Source organism: Carassius gibelio, chromosome B19, assembly GCF_023724105.1.
Source record: "Carassius gibelio isolate Cgi1373 ecotype wild population from Czech Republic chromosome B19, carGib1.2-hapl.c, whole genome shotgun sequence".
NCBI classification, from domain to species: Eukaryota; Metazoa; Chordata; class Actinopteri; order Cypriniformes; family Cyprinidae; genus Carassius; species Carassius gibelio.
Window position 1 is genome coordinate 2756653 of NC_068414.1, and position 12028 is coordinate 2768680.

The 12028-nt window shown below is 47.0% G+C and overlaps 9 non-coding genes across 9 annotated transcripts; all 9 read right to left on the reverse strand.

The window, feature by feature from the left end:
- Nucleotides 1–658: 658 nt before the first annotated feature.
- On the reverse strand, nucleotides 659–729 carry trnag-gcc (transfer RNA glycine (anticodon GCC)). Its single transcript has one exon. It is a non-coding gene; the product is annotated as a tRNA-Gly (tRNA).
- Nucleotides 730–3289: 2560 nt separating this feature from the next.
- trnag-gcc (transfer RNA glycine (anticodon GCC)) lies at nucleotides 3290–3360 on the reverse strand. Its single transcript has one exon. It is a non-coding gene; the product is annotated as a tRNA-Gly (tRNA).
- Nucleotides 3361–4166: 806 nt separating this feature from the next.
- trnag-gcc (transfer RNA glycine (anticodon GCC)) lies at nucleotides 4167–4237 on the reverse strand. Its single transcript has one exon. It is a non-coding gene; the product is annotated as a tRNA-Gly (tRNA).
- Nucleotides 4238–5045: 808 nt separating this feature from the next.
- On the reverse strand, nucleotides 5046–5116 carry trnag-gcc (transfer RNA glycine (anticodon GCC)). The gene has a single exon. It is a non-coding gene; the product is annotated as a tRNA-Gly (tRNA).
- Nucleotides 5117–6801: 1685 nt separating this feature from the next.
- trnag-gcc (transfer RNA glycine (anticodon GCC)) lies at nucleotides 6802–6872 on the reverse strand. Its single transcript has one exon. It is a non-coding gene; the product is annotated as a tRNA-Gly (tRNA).
- An 806-nt stretch (nucleotides 6873–7678) lies between these two features.
- trnag-gcc (transfer RNA glycine (anticodon GCC)) lies at nucleotides 7679–7749 on the reverse strand. Its single transcript has one exon. It is a non-coding gene; the product is annotated as a tRNA-Gly (tRNA).
- Nucleotides 7750–8555: 806 nt separating this feature from the next.
- On the reverse strand, nucleotides 8556–8626 carry trnag-gcc (transfer RNA glycine (anticodon GCC)). The gene has a single exon. It is a non-coding gene; the product is annotated as a tRNA-Gly (tRNA).
- An 808-nt stretch (nucleotides 8627–9434) lies between these two features.
- trnag-gcc (transfer RNA glycine (anticodon GCC)) lies at nucleotides 9435–9505 on the reverse strand. Its single transcript has one exon. It is a non-coding gene; the product is annotated as a tRNA-Gly (tRNA).
- Nucleotides 9506–10311: 806 nt separating this feature from the next.
- On the reverse strand, nucleotides 10312–10382 carry trnag-gcc (transfer RNA glycine (anticodon GCC)). Its single transcript has one exon. It is a non-coding gene; the product is annotated as a tRNA-Gly (tRNA).
- Between the last annotated feature and the right edge of the window lie 1646 nt (nucleotides 10383–12028).

The following is a 12028-nucleotide window of genomic DNA, read 5'->3' on the forward strand; positions in this document are numbered from 1 at the left end:
TGAGCAAAGGGGAGTGGGGGAGGTCAATATCAAAAGTGAGAGGCGTTAACTTCTGTGGCCACCAGCTCCCTTAAGAACCACAGGGCACCTCAGCCTCCTGGACTGCACCAGATTTGTCAGTTCTTGCTGGGAGTCATTACCCTGCTATTCCAACAAGCCACTGTCCAACTGTGACCTTGTAGCGCTGTCTTGGGGATCTTACATTACTTACCTTGCAGTTTATTCCACTTTCATGCAGGTCAGCATTGACCCTGGACATTTTTCTTCTGGTGTTTTTTAGAGACAACAAACAGGTCAGTTTACTCTCATTGGTTTCTTTAAGCATGACCTTTCTTGCCTGCAGCCTTTTTATTGCCTTCAGGAGTTTTTCACAGGTGCATGAGCCATAATTTCTTGTACTTCGTTGAACAAGCATGGAAAAGCATTGTCTAGAGTGCTTCCACTAGTTCCCTGTAAAACACTGATAAGTTGCCCACTTCTAAAGTAGCAAGATACACTGCTTTGCTTCTGCTGGGAATCGAACCTGGGTCTCCTGCGCGGGAAACAACAACTCTGACATTCAGCCACCAGTGAGAGAAGCTGCGCTGTGCTCGTGGCTCTGGGGACAGCTGCCGCTTATGAGGAACGACTAACATGGCCTTAAAAACACGACCTCTGCTGCATTGGCCGGGAATCGGACCCGGGTCTCCCGCGTGGCAGGCGAGAATTCTACCACTGAACCACCAATGCTCTATTTCTGCAAGAATTCTACGAATTTATGTGGAAAATGCATCTCTTCAACTGGGTAATATCGACCAATGCTAAAGCTGAACAACTGACAGACAAACTGATCAAGTTCCATGTGTATTTGATGAACTGATATGAGCAAAAGTGTCTCTGAGCAAAGGGGAGTGGGGGAGGTCAATATCAAAAGTGAGAGGCGTTAACTTCTGTGGCCACCAGCTCCCTTAAGAACCACAGGGCACCTCAGCCTCCTGGACTGCACCAGATTTGTCAGTTCTTGCTGGGAGTCATTACCCTGCTCTTCCAACAAGCCACTGTCCAACTGTGACCTTGTAGCGCTGTCTTGGGGATCTTACATTACTTACCTTGCAGTTTATTCCACTTTCATGCAGGTCAGCATTGACCCTGGACATTTTTCTTCTGGTGTTTTTTAGAGACAACAAACAGGTCAGTTTACTCTCATTGGTTTCTTTAAGCATGACCTTTCTTGCCTGCAGCCTTTTTATTGCCTTCAGGAGTTTTTCACAGGTGCATGAGCCATAATTGCTTGTACTTCGTTGAACAAGCATGGAAAAGCATTGTCTAGAGTGCTTCCACTAGTTCCCTGTAAAACACTGATAAGTTGCCCACTTCTAAAGTAGCAAGATACACTGCTTTGCTTCTGCTGGGAATTGAACCTGGGTCTCCTGCGCGGGAAACAACAACTCTGACATTCAGCCACCAGTGAGAGAAGCTGCGCTGTGTTCGTGGCTCTGGGGACAGCTGCCGCTTATGAGGAACGACTAACATGGCCTTAAAAACACGACCTCTGCTGCATTGGCCGGGAATCGGACCCGGGTCTGCCGCGTGGCAGGCGAGAATTCTACCACTGAACCACCAATGCTCTATTTCTGCAAGAATTCTACGAATTTATGTGGAAAATGCATCTCTTCAACTGGGTAATATCGACCAATGCTAAAGCTGAACAACTGACAGACAAACTGATCAAGTTCCATGGGTATTTGATGAACTGATATGAGCAAAAGTGTCTCTGAGCAAAGGGGAGTGGGGGAGGTCAATATCAAAAGTGAGAGGCGTTAACTTCTGTGGCCACCAGCTCCCTTAAGAACCACAGGGCACCTCAGCCTCCTGGACTGCACCAGATTTGTCAGTTCTTGCTGGGAGTCATTACCCTGCTATTCCAACAAGCCACTGTCCAACTGTGACCTTGTAGCGCTGTCTTGGGGATCTTACATTACTTACCTTGCAGTTTATTCCACTTTCATGCAGGTCAGCATTGACCCTGGACATTTTTCTTCTGGTGTTTTTTAGAGACAACAAACAGGTCAGTTTACTCTCATTGGTTTCTTTAAGCATGACCTTTCTTGCCTGCAGCCTTTTTATTGCCTTCAGGAGTTTTTCACAGGTGCATGAGCCATAATTTCTTGTACTTCGTTGAACAAGCATGGAAAAGCATTGTCTAGAGTGCTTCCACTAGTTCCCTGTAAAACACTGATAAGTTGCCCACTTCTAAAGTAGCAAGATACACTGCTTTGCTTCTGCTGGGAATCGAACCTGGGTCTCCTGCGCGGGAAACAACAACTCTGACATTCAGCCACCAGTGAGAGAAGCTGCGCTGTGCCCGTGGCTCTGGGGACAGCTGCCGCTTATGAGGAACGACTAACATGGCCTTAAAAACACGACCTCTGCTGCATTGGCCGGGAATCGGACCCTGGTCTCCCGCGTGGCAGGCGAGAATTCTACCACTGAACCACCAATGCTCTATTTCTGCAAGAATTCTACGAATTTATGTGGAAAATGCATCTCTTCAACTGGGTAATATCGACCAATGCTAAAGCTGAACAACTGACAGACAAACTGATCAAGTTGCATGGGTATTTGATGAACTGATATGAGCAAAAGTGTCTCTGAGCAAAGGGGAGTGGGGGAGGTCAATATCAAAAGTGAGAGGCGTTAACTTCTGTGGCCACCAGCTCCCTTAAGAACCACAGGGCACCTCAGCCTCCTGGACTGCACCAGATTTGTCAGTTCTTGCTGGGAGTCATTACCCTGCTCTTCCAACAAGCCACTGTCCAACTGTGACCTTGTAGCGCTGTCTTGGGGATCTTACATTACTTACCTTGCAGTTTATTCCACTTTCATGCAGGTCAGCATTGACCCTGGACATTTTTCTTCTGGTGTTTTTTAGAGACAACAAACAGGTCAGTTTACTCTCATTGGTTTCTTTAAGCATGACCTTTCTTGCCTGCAGCCTTTTTATTGCCTTCAGGAGTTTTTCACAGGTGCATGAGCCATAATTGCTTGTACTTCGTTGAACAAGCATGGAAAAGCATTGTCTAGAGTGCTTCCACTAGTTCCCTGTAAAACACTGATAAGTTGCCCACTTCTAAAGTAGCAAGATACACTGCTTTGCTTCTGCTGGGAATTGAACCTGGGTCTCCTGCGCGGGAAACAACAACTCTGACATTCAGCCACCAGTGAGAGAAGCTGCGCTGTGTTCGTGGCTCTGGGGACAGCTGCCGCTTATGAGGAACGACTAACATGGCCTTAAAAACACGACCTCTGCTGCATTGGCCGGGAATCGGACCCGGGTCTCCCGCGTGGCAGGCGAGAATTCTACCACTGAACCACCAATGCTCTATTTCTGCAAGAATTCTACGAATTTATGTGGAAAATGCATCTCTTCAACTGGGTAATATCGACCAATGCTAAAGCTGAACAACTGACAGACAAACTGATCAAGTTCCATGGGTATTTGATGAACTGATATGAGCAAAAGTGTCTCTGAGCAAAGGGGAGTGGGGGAGGTCAATATCAAAAGTGAGAGGCGTTAACTTCTGTGGCCACCAGCTCCCTTAAGAACCACAGGGCACCTCAGCCTCCTGGACTGCACCAGATTTGTCAGTTCTTGCTGGGAGTCATTACCCTGCTCTTCCAACAAGCCACTGTCCAACTGTGACCTTGTAGCGCTGTCTTGGGGATCTTACATTACTTACCTTGCAGTTTATTCCACTTTCATGCAGGTCAGCATTGACCCTGGACATTTTTCTTCTGGTGTTTTTTAGAGACAACAAACAGGTCAGTTTACTCTCATTGGTTTCTTTAAGCATGACCTTTCTTGCCTGCAGCCTTTTTATTGCCTTCAGGAGTTTTTCACAGGTGCATGAGCCATAATTGCTTGTACTTCGTTGAACAAGCATGGAAAAGCATTGTCTAGAGTGCTTCCACTAGTTCCCTGTAAAACACTGATAAGTTGCCCACTTCTAAAGTAGCAAGATACACTGCTTTGCTTCTGCTGGGAATCGAACCTGGGTCTCCTGCGCGGGAAACAACAACTCTGACATTCAGCCACCAGTGAGAGAAGCTGCGCTGTGCTCGTGGCTCTGGGGACAGCTGCCGCTTATGAGGAACGACTAACATGGCCTTAAAAACACGACCTCTGCTGCATTGGCCGGGAATCGGACCCGGGTCTCCCGCGTGGCAGGCGAGAATTCTACCACTGAACCACCAATGCTCTATTTCTGCATGAATTCTACGAATTTATGTGGAAAATGCATCTCTTCAACTGGGTAATATCGACCAATGCTAAAGCTGAACAACTGACAGACAAACTGATCAAGTTCCATGGGTATTTGATGAACTGATATGAGCAAAAGTGTCTCTGAGCAAAGGGGAGTGGGGGAGGTCAATATCAAAAGTGAGAGGCGTTAACTTCTGTGGCCACCAGCTCCCTTAAGAACCACAGGGCACCTCAGCCTCCTGGACTGCACCAGATTTGTCAGTTCTTGCTGGGAGTCATTACCCTGCTCTTCCAACAAGACACTGTCCAACTGTGACCTTGTAGCGCTGTCTTGGGGATCTTACATTACTTACCTTGCAGTTTATTCCACTTTCATGCAGATCAGCATTGACCCCCTGGACATTTTTCTTCTGGTGTTTTTTAGAGACAACAAACAGGTCAGTTTACTCTCATTGGTTTCTTTAAGCCTGACCTTTCTTGCCTGCAGCCTTTTTATTGCCTTCAGGAGTTTTTCACAGGTGCATGAGCCATAATTGCTTGTACTTCGTTGAACAAGCATGGAAAAGCATTGTCTAGAGTGCTTCCACTAGTTCCCTGTAAAACACTGATAAGTTGCCCACTTCTAAAGTAGCAAGATACACTGCTTTGCTTCTGCTGGGAATCGAACCTGGGTCTCCTGCGCGGGAAACAACAACTCTGACATTCAGCCACCAGTGAGAGAAGCTGCGCTGTGCTCGTGGCTCTGGGGACAGCTGCCGCTTATGAGGAACGACTAACATGGCCTTAAAAACACGACCTCTGCTGCATTGGCCGGGAATCGGACCCGGGTCTCCCGCGTGGCAGGCGAGAATTCTACCACTGAACCACCAATGCTCTATTTCTGCATGAATTCTACGAATTTATGTGGAAAATGCATCTCTTCAACTGGGTAATATCGACCAATGCTTAAGCTGAACAACTGACAGACAAACTGATCAAGTTCCATGGGTATTTGATGAACTGATATGAGCAAAAGTGTCTCTGAGCAAAGGGGAGTGGGGGAGGTCAATATCAAAAGTGAGAGGCGTTAACTTCTGTGGCCACCAGCTCCCTTAAGAACCACAGGGCACCTCAGCCTCCTGGACTGCACCAGATTTGTCAGTTCTTGCTGGGAGTCATTACCCTGCTCTTCCAACAAGACACTGTCCAACTGTGACCTTGTAGCGCTGTCTTGGGGCTCTTACATTACTTACCTTGCAGTTTATTCCACTTTCATGCAGATCAGCATTGACCCCCTGGACATTTTTCTTCTGGTGTTTTTTAGAGACAACAAACAGGTCAGTTTACTCTCATTGGTTTCTTTATGCCTGACCTTTCTTGCCTGCAGCCTTTTTATTGCCTTCAGGAGTTTTTCACAGGTGCATGAGCCATAATTGCTTGTACTTCGTTGAACAAGCATGGAAAAGCATTGTCTAGAGTGCTTCCACTAGTTCCCTGTAAAACACTGATAAGTTGCCCACTTCTAAAGTAGCAAGATACACTGCTTTGCTTCTGCTGGGAATTGAACCTGGGTCTCCTGCGCGGGAAACAACAACTCTGACATTCAGCCACCAGTGAGAGAAGCTGCGCTGTGTTCGTGGCTCTGGGGACAGCTGCCGCTTATGAGGAACGACTAACATGGCCTTAAAAACACGACCTCTGCTGCATTGGCTGGGAATCGGACCCGGGTCTCCCGCGTGGCAGGCGAGAATTCTAGCACTGAACCACCAATGCTCTATTTCTGCAAGAATTCTACGAATTTATGTGGAAAATGCATCTCTTCAACTGGGTAATATCGACCAATGCTAAAGCTGAACAACTGACAGACAAACTGATCAAGTTCCATGGGTATTTGATGAACTGATATGAGCAAAAGTGTCTCTGAGCAAAGGGGAGTGGGGGAGGTCAATATCAAAAGTGAGAGGCGTTAACTTCTGTGGCCACCAGCTCCCTTAAGAACCACAGGGCACCTCAGCCTCCTGGACTGCACCAGATTTGTCAGTTCTTGCTGGGAGTCATTACCCTGCTCTTCCAACAAGACACTGTCCAACTGTGACCTTGTAGCGCTGTCTTGGGGATCTTACATTACTTACCTTGCAGTTTATTCCACTTTCATGCAGGTCAGCATTGACCCTGGACATTTTTCTTCTGGTGTTTTTTAGAGACAACAAACAGGTCAGTTTACTCTCATTGGTTTCTTTAAGCATGACCTTTCTTGCCTGCAGCCTTTTTATTGCCTTCAGGAGTTTTTCACAGGTGCATGAGCCATAATTGCTTGTACTTCGTTGAACAATCATGGAAAAGCATTGTCTAGAGTGCTTCCACTAGTTCCCTGTAAAACACTGATAAGTTGCCCACTTCTAAAGTAGCAAGATACACTGCTTTGCTTCTGCTGGGAATCGAACCTGGGTCTCCTGCGCGGGAAACAACAACTCTGACATTCAGCCACCAGTGAGAGAAGCTGCGCTGTGCTCGTGGCTCTGGGGACAGCTGCCGCTTATGAGGAACGACTAACATGGCCTTAAAAACACGACCTCTGCTGCATTGGCCGGGAATCGGACCCGGGTCTCCCGCGTGGCAGGCGAGAATTCTACCACTGAACCACCAATGCTCTATTTCTGCAAGAATTCTACGAATTTATGTGGAAAATGCATCTCTTCAACTGGGTAATATCGACCAATGCTAAAGCTGAACAACTGACAGACAAACTGATCAAGTTCCATGGGTATTTGATGAACTGATATGAGCAAAAGTGTCTCTGAGCAAAGGGGAGTGGGGGAGGTCAATATCAAAAGTGAGAGGCGTTAACTTCTGTGGCCACCAGCTCCCTTAAGAACCACAGGGCACCTCAGCCTCCTGGACTGCACCAGATTTGTCAGTTCTTGCTGGGAGTCATTACCCTGCTCTTCCAACAAGACACTGTCCAACTGTGACCTTGTAGCGCTGTCTTGGGGATCTTACATTACTTACCTTGCAGTTTATTCCACTTTCATGCAGGTCAGCATTGACCCTGGACATTTTTCTTCTGGTGTTTTTTAGAGACAACAAACAGGTCAGTTTACTCTCATTGGTTTCTTTAAGCATGACCTTTCTTGCCTGCAGCCTTTTTATTGCCTTCAGGAGTTTTTCACAGGTGCATGAGCCATAATTGCTTGTACTTCGTTGAACAAGCATGGAAAAGCATTGTCTAGAGTGCTTCCACTAGTTCCCTGTAAAACACTGATAAGTTGCCCACTTCTAAAGTAGCAAGATACACTGCTTTGCTTCTGCTGGGAATCGAACCTGGGTCTCCTGCGCGGGAAACAACAACTCTGACATTCAGCCACCAGTGAGAGAAGCTGCGCTGTGCTCGTGGCTCTGGGGACAGCTGCCGCTTATGAGGAACGACTAACATGGCCTTAAAAACACGACCTCTGCTGCATTGGCCGGGAATCGGACCCGGGTCTCCCGCGTGGCAGGCGAGAATTCTACCACTGAACCACCAATGCTCTATTTCTGCAAGAATTCTACGAATTTATGTCGAAAATGCATCTCTTCAACTGGGTAATATCGACCAATGCTAAAGCTGAACAACTGACAGACAAACTGATCAAGTTCCATGGGTATTTGATGAACTGATATGAGCAAAAGTGTCTCTGAGCAAAGGGGAGTGGGGGAGGTCAATATCAAAAGTGAGAGGCGTTAACTTCTGTGGCCACCAGCTCCCTTAAGAACCACAGGGCACCTCAGCCTCCTGGACTGCACCAGATTTGTCAGTTCTTGCTGGGAGTCATTACCCTGCTCTTCCAACAAGCCACTGTCCAACTGTGACCTTGTAGCGCTGTCTTGGGGATCTTACATTACTTACCTTGCAGTTTATTCCACTTTCATGCAGGTCAGCATTGACCCTGGACATTTTTCTTCTGGTGTTTTTTAGAGACAACAAACAGGTCAGTTTACTCTCATTGGTTTCTTTAAGCATGACCTTTCTTGCCTGCAGCCTTTTTATTGCCTTCAGGAGTTTTTCACAGGTGCATGAGCCATAATTGCTTGTACTTCGTTGAACAAGCATGGAAAAGCATTGTCTAGAGTGCTTCCACTAGTTCCCTGTAAAACACTGATAAGTTGCCCACTTCTAAAGTAGCAAGATACACTGCTTTGCTTCTGCTGGGAATCGAACCTGGGTCTCCTGCGCGGGAAACAACAACTCTGACATTCAGCCACCAGTGAGAGAAGCTGCGCTGTGCTCGTGGCTCTGGGGACAGCTGCCGCTTATGAGGAACGACTAACATGGCCTTAAAAACACGACCTCTGCTGCATTGGCCGGGAATCGGACCCGGGTCTCCCGCGTGGCAGGCGAGAATTCTACCACTGAACCACCAATGCTCTATTTCTGCATGAATTCTACGAATTTATGTGGAAAATGCATCTCTTCAACTGGGTAATATCGACCAATGCTAAAGCTGAACAACTGACAGACAAACTGATCAAGTTCCATGGGTATTTGATGAACTGATATGAGCAAAAGTGTCTCTGAGCAAAGGGGAGTGGGGGAGGTCAATATCAAAAGTGAGAGGCGTTAACTTCTGTGGCCACCAGCTCCCTTAAGAACCACAGGGCACCTCAGCCTCCTGGACTGCACCAGATTTGTCAGTTCTTGCTGGGAGTCATTACCCTGCTCTTCCAACAAGACACTGTCCAACTGTGACCTTGTAGCGCTGTCTTGGGGATCTTACATTACTTACCTTGCAGTTTATTCCACTTTCATGCAGATCAGCATTGACCCCCTGGACATTTTTCTTCTGGTGTTTTTTAGAGACAACAAAGAGGTCAGTTTACTCTCATTGGTTTCTTTAAGCCTGACCTTTCTTGCCTGCAGCCTTTTTATTGCCTTCAGGAGTTTTTCACAGGTGCATGAGCCATAATTGCTTGTACTTCGTTGAACAAGCATGGAAAAGCATTGTCTAGAGTGCTTCCACTAGTTCCCTGTAAAACACTGATAAGTTGCCCACTTCTAAAGTAGCAAGATACACTGCTTAGCTTTTGCTGGGAATAGAACCTGGGTCTCCTGCGCGGGAAACAACAACTCTGACATTCAACCACCAGTGAGTGAAGCTGCGCTGTGCTCGTGGCTCTGGGGACAGCTGCCGCTTATGAAGAACGACTAACATGGCCTTAAAAACACGACCTTTGCTGCATTGGCCGGGAATCGGACCCGGGTCTCCCGCGTGGCAGGCGAGAATTCTACCACTGAACCACCAATGCTCTATTTCTGCAAGAATTCTACGAATTTATGTGGAAAATGCATCTCTTCAACTGGGTAATATCGACCAATGCTAAAGCTGAACAACTGACAGACAAACTGATCAAGTTCCATGGGTATTTGATGAACTGATATGAGCAAAAGTGTCTCTGAGCAAAGGGGAGTGGGGGAGGTCAATATCAAAAGTGAGAGGCGTTAACTTCTGTGGCCACCAGCTCCCTTAAGAACCACAGGGCACCTCAGCCTCCTGGACTGCACCAGATTTGTCAGTTCTTGCTGGGAGTCATTACCCTGCTCTTCCAACAAGCCACTGTCCAACTGTGACCTTGTAGCGCTGTCTTGGGGATCTTACATTACTTACCTTGCAGTTTATTCCACTTTCATGCAGGTCAGCATTGACCCTGGACATTTTTCTTCTGGTGTTTTTTAGAGACAACAAACAGGTCAGTTTACTCTCATTGGTTTCTTTAAGCATGACCTTTCTTGCCTGCAGCCTTTTTATTGCCTTCAGGAGTTTTTCACAGGTGCATGAGCCATAATTGCTTGTACTTCGTTGAACAAGCATGGAAAAGCATTGTCTAGAGTGCTTCCACTAGTTCCCTGTAAAACACTGATAAGTTGCCCACTTCTAAAGTAGCAAGATACACTGCTTTGCTTCTGCTGGGAATTGAACCTGGGTCTCCTGCGCGGGAAACAACAACTCTGACATTCAGCCACCAGTGAGAGAAGCTGCGCTGTGTTCGTGGGTCTGGGGACAGCTGCCGCTTATGAGGAACGACTAACATGGCCTTAAAAACACGACCTCTGCTGCATTGGCCGGGAATCGGACCCGGGTCTCCCGCGTGGCAGGCGAGAATTCTACCACTGAACCACCAATGCTCTATTTCTGCAAGAATTCTACGAATTTATGTCGAAAATGCATCTCTTCAACTGGGTAATATCGACCAATGCTAAAGCTGAACAACTGACAGACAAACTGATCAAGTTCCATGGGTATTTGATGAACTGATATGAGCAAAAGTGTCTCTGAGCAAAGGGGAGTGGGGGAGGTCAATATCAAAAGTGAGAGGCGTTAACTTCTGTGGCCACCAGCTCCCTTAAGAACCACAGGGCACCTCAGCCTCCTGGACTGCACCAGATTTGTCAGTTCTTGCTGGGAGTCATTACCCTGCTCTTCCAACAAGCCACTGTCCAACTGTGACCTTGTAGCGCTGTCTTGGGGATCTTACATTACTTACCTTGCAGTTTATTCCACTTTCATGCAGGTCAGCATTGACCCTGGACATTTTTCTTCTGGTGTTTTTTAGAGACAACAAACAGGTCAGTTTACTCTCATTGGTTTCTTTAAGCATGACCTTTCTTGCCTGCAGCCTTTTTATTGCCTTCAGGAGTTTTTCACAGGTGCATGAGCCATAATTGCTTGTACTTCGTTGAACAAGCATGGAAAAGCATTGTCTAGAGTGCTTCCACTAGTTCCCTGTAAAACACTGATAAGTTGCCCACTTCTAAAGTAGCAAGATACACTGCTTTGCTTCTGCTGGGAATTGAACCTGGGTCTCCTGCGCGGGAAACAACAACTCTGACATTCAGCCACCAGTGAGAGAAGCTGCGCTGTGTTCGTGGCTCTGGGGACAGCTGCCGCTTATGAGGAACGACTAACATGGCCTTAAAAACACGACCTCTGCTGCATTGGCCGGGAATCGGACCCGGGTCTGCCGCGTGGCAGGCGAGAATTCTACCACTGAACCACCAATGCTCTATTTCTGCAAGAATTCTACGAATTTATGTGGAAAATGCATCTCTTCAACTGGGTAATATCGACCAATGCTAAAGCTGAACAACTGACAGACAAACTGATCAAGTTCCATGGGTATTTGATGAACTGACATGAGCAAAAGTGTCTCTGAGCAAAGGGGAGTGGGGGAGGTCAATATCAAAAGTGAGAGGCGTTAACTTCTGTGGCCACCAGCTCCCTTAAGAACCACAGGGCACCTCAGCCTCCTGGACTGCACCAGATTTGTCAGTTCTTGCTGGGAGTCATTACCCTGCTCTTCCAACAAGCCACTGTCCAACTGTGACCTTGTAGCGCTGTCTTGGGGATCTTACATTACTTACCTTGCAGTTTATTCCACTTTCATGCAGGTCAGCATTGACCCTGGACATTTTTCTTCTGGTGTTTTTTAGAGTCAACAAACAGGTCAGTTTACTCTCATTGGTTTCTTTAAGCATGACCTTTCTTGCCTGCAGCCTTTTTATTGCCTTCAGGAGTTTTTCACAGGTGCATGAGCCATAATTTCTTGTACTTCATTGAACAAGCATGGAAAAGCATTGTCTAGAGTGCTTCCACTAGTTCCCTGTAAAACACTGATAAGTTGCCCACTTCTAAAGTAGCAAGATACACTGCTTTGCTTCTGCTGGGAATCGAACCTGGGTCTCCTGCGCGGGAAACAACAACTCTGACATTCAGCCACCAGTGAGAGAAGCTGCGCTGTGCTCGTGGCTCTGGGGACAGCTGCCGCTTATGA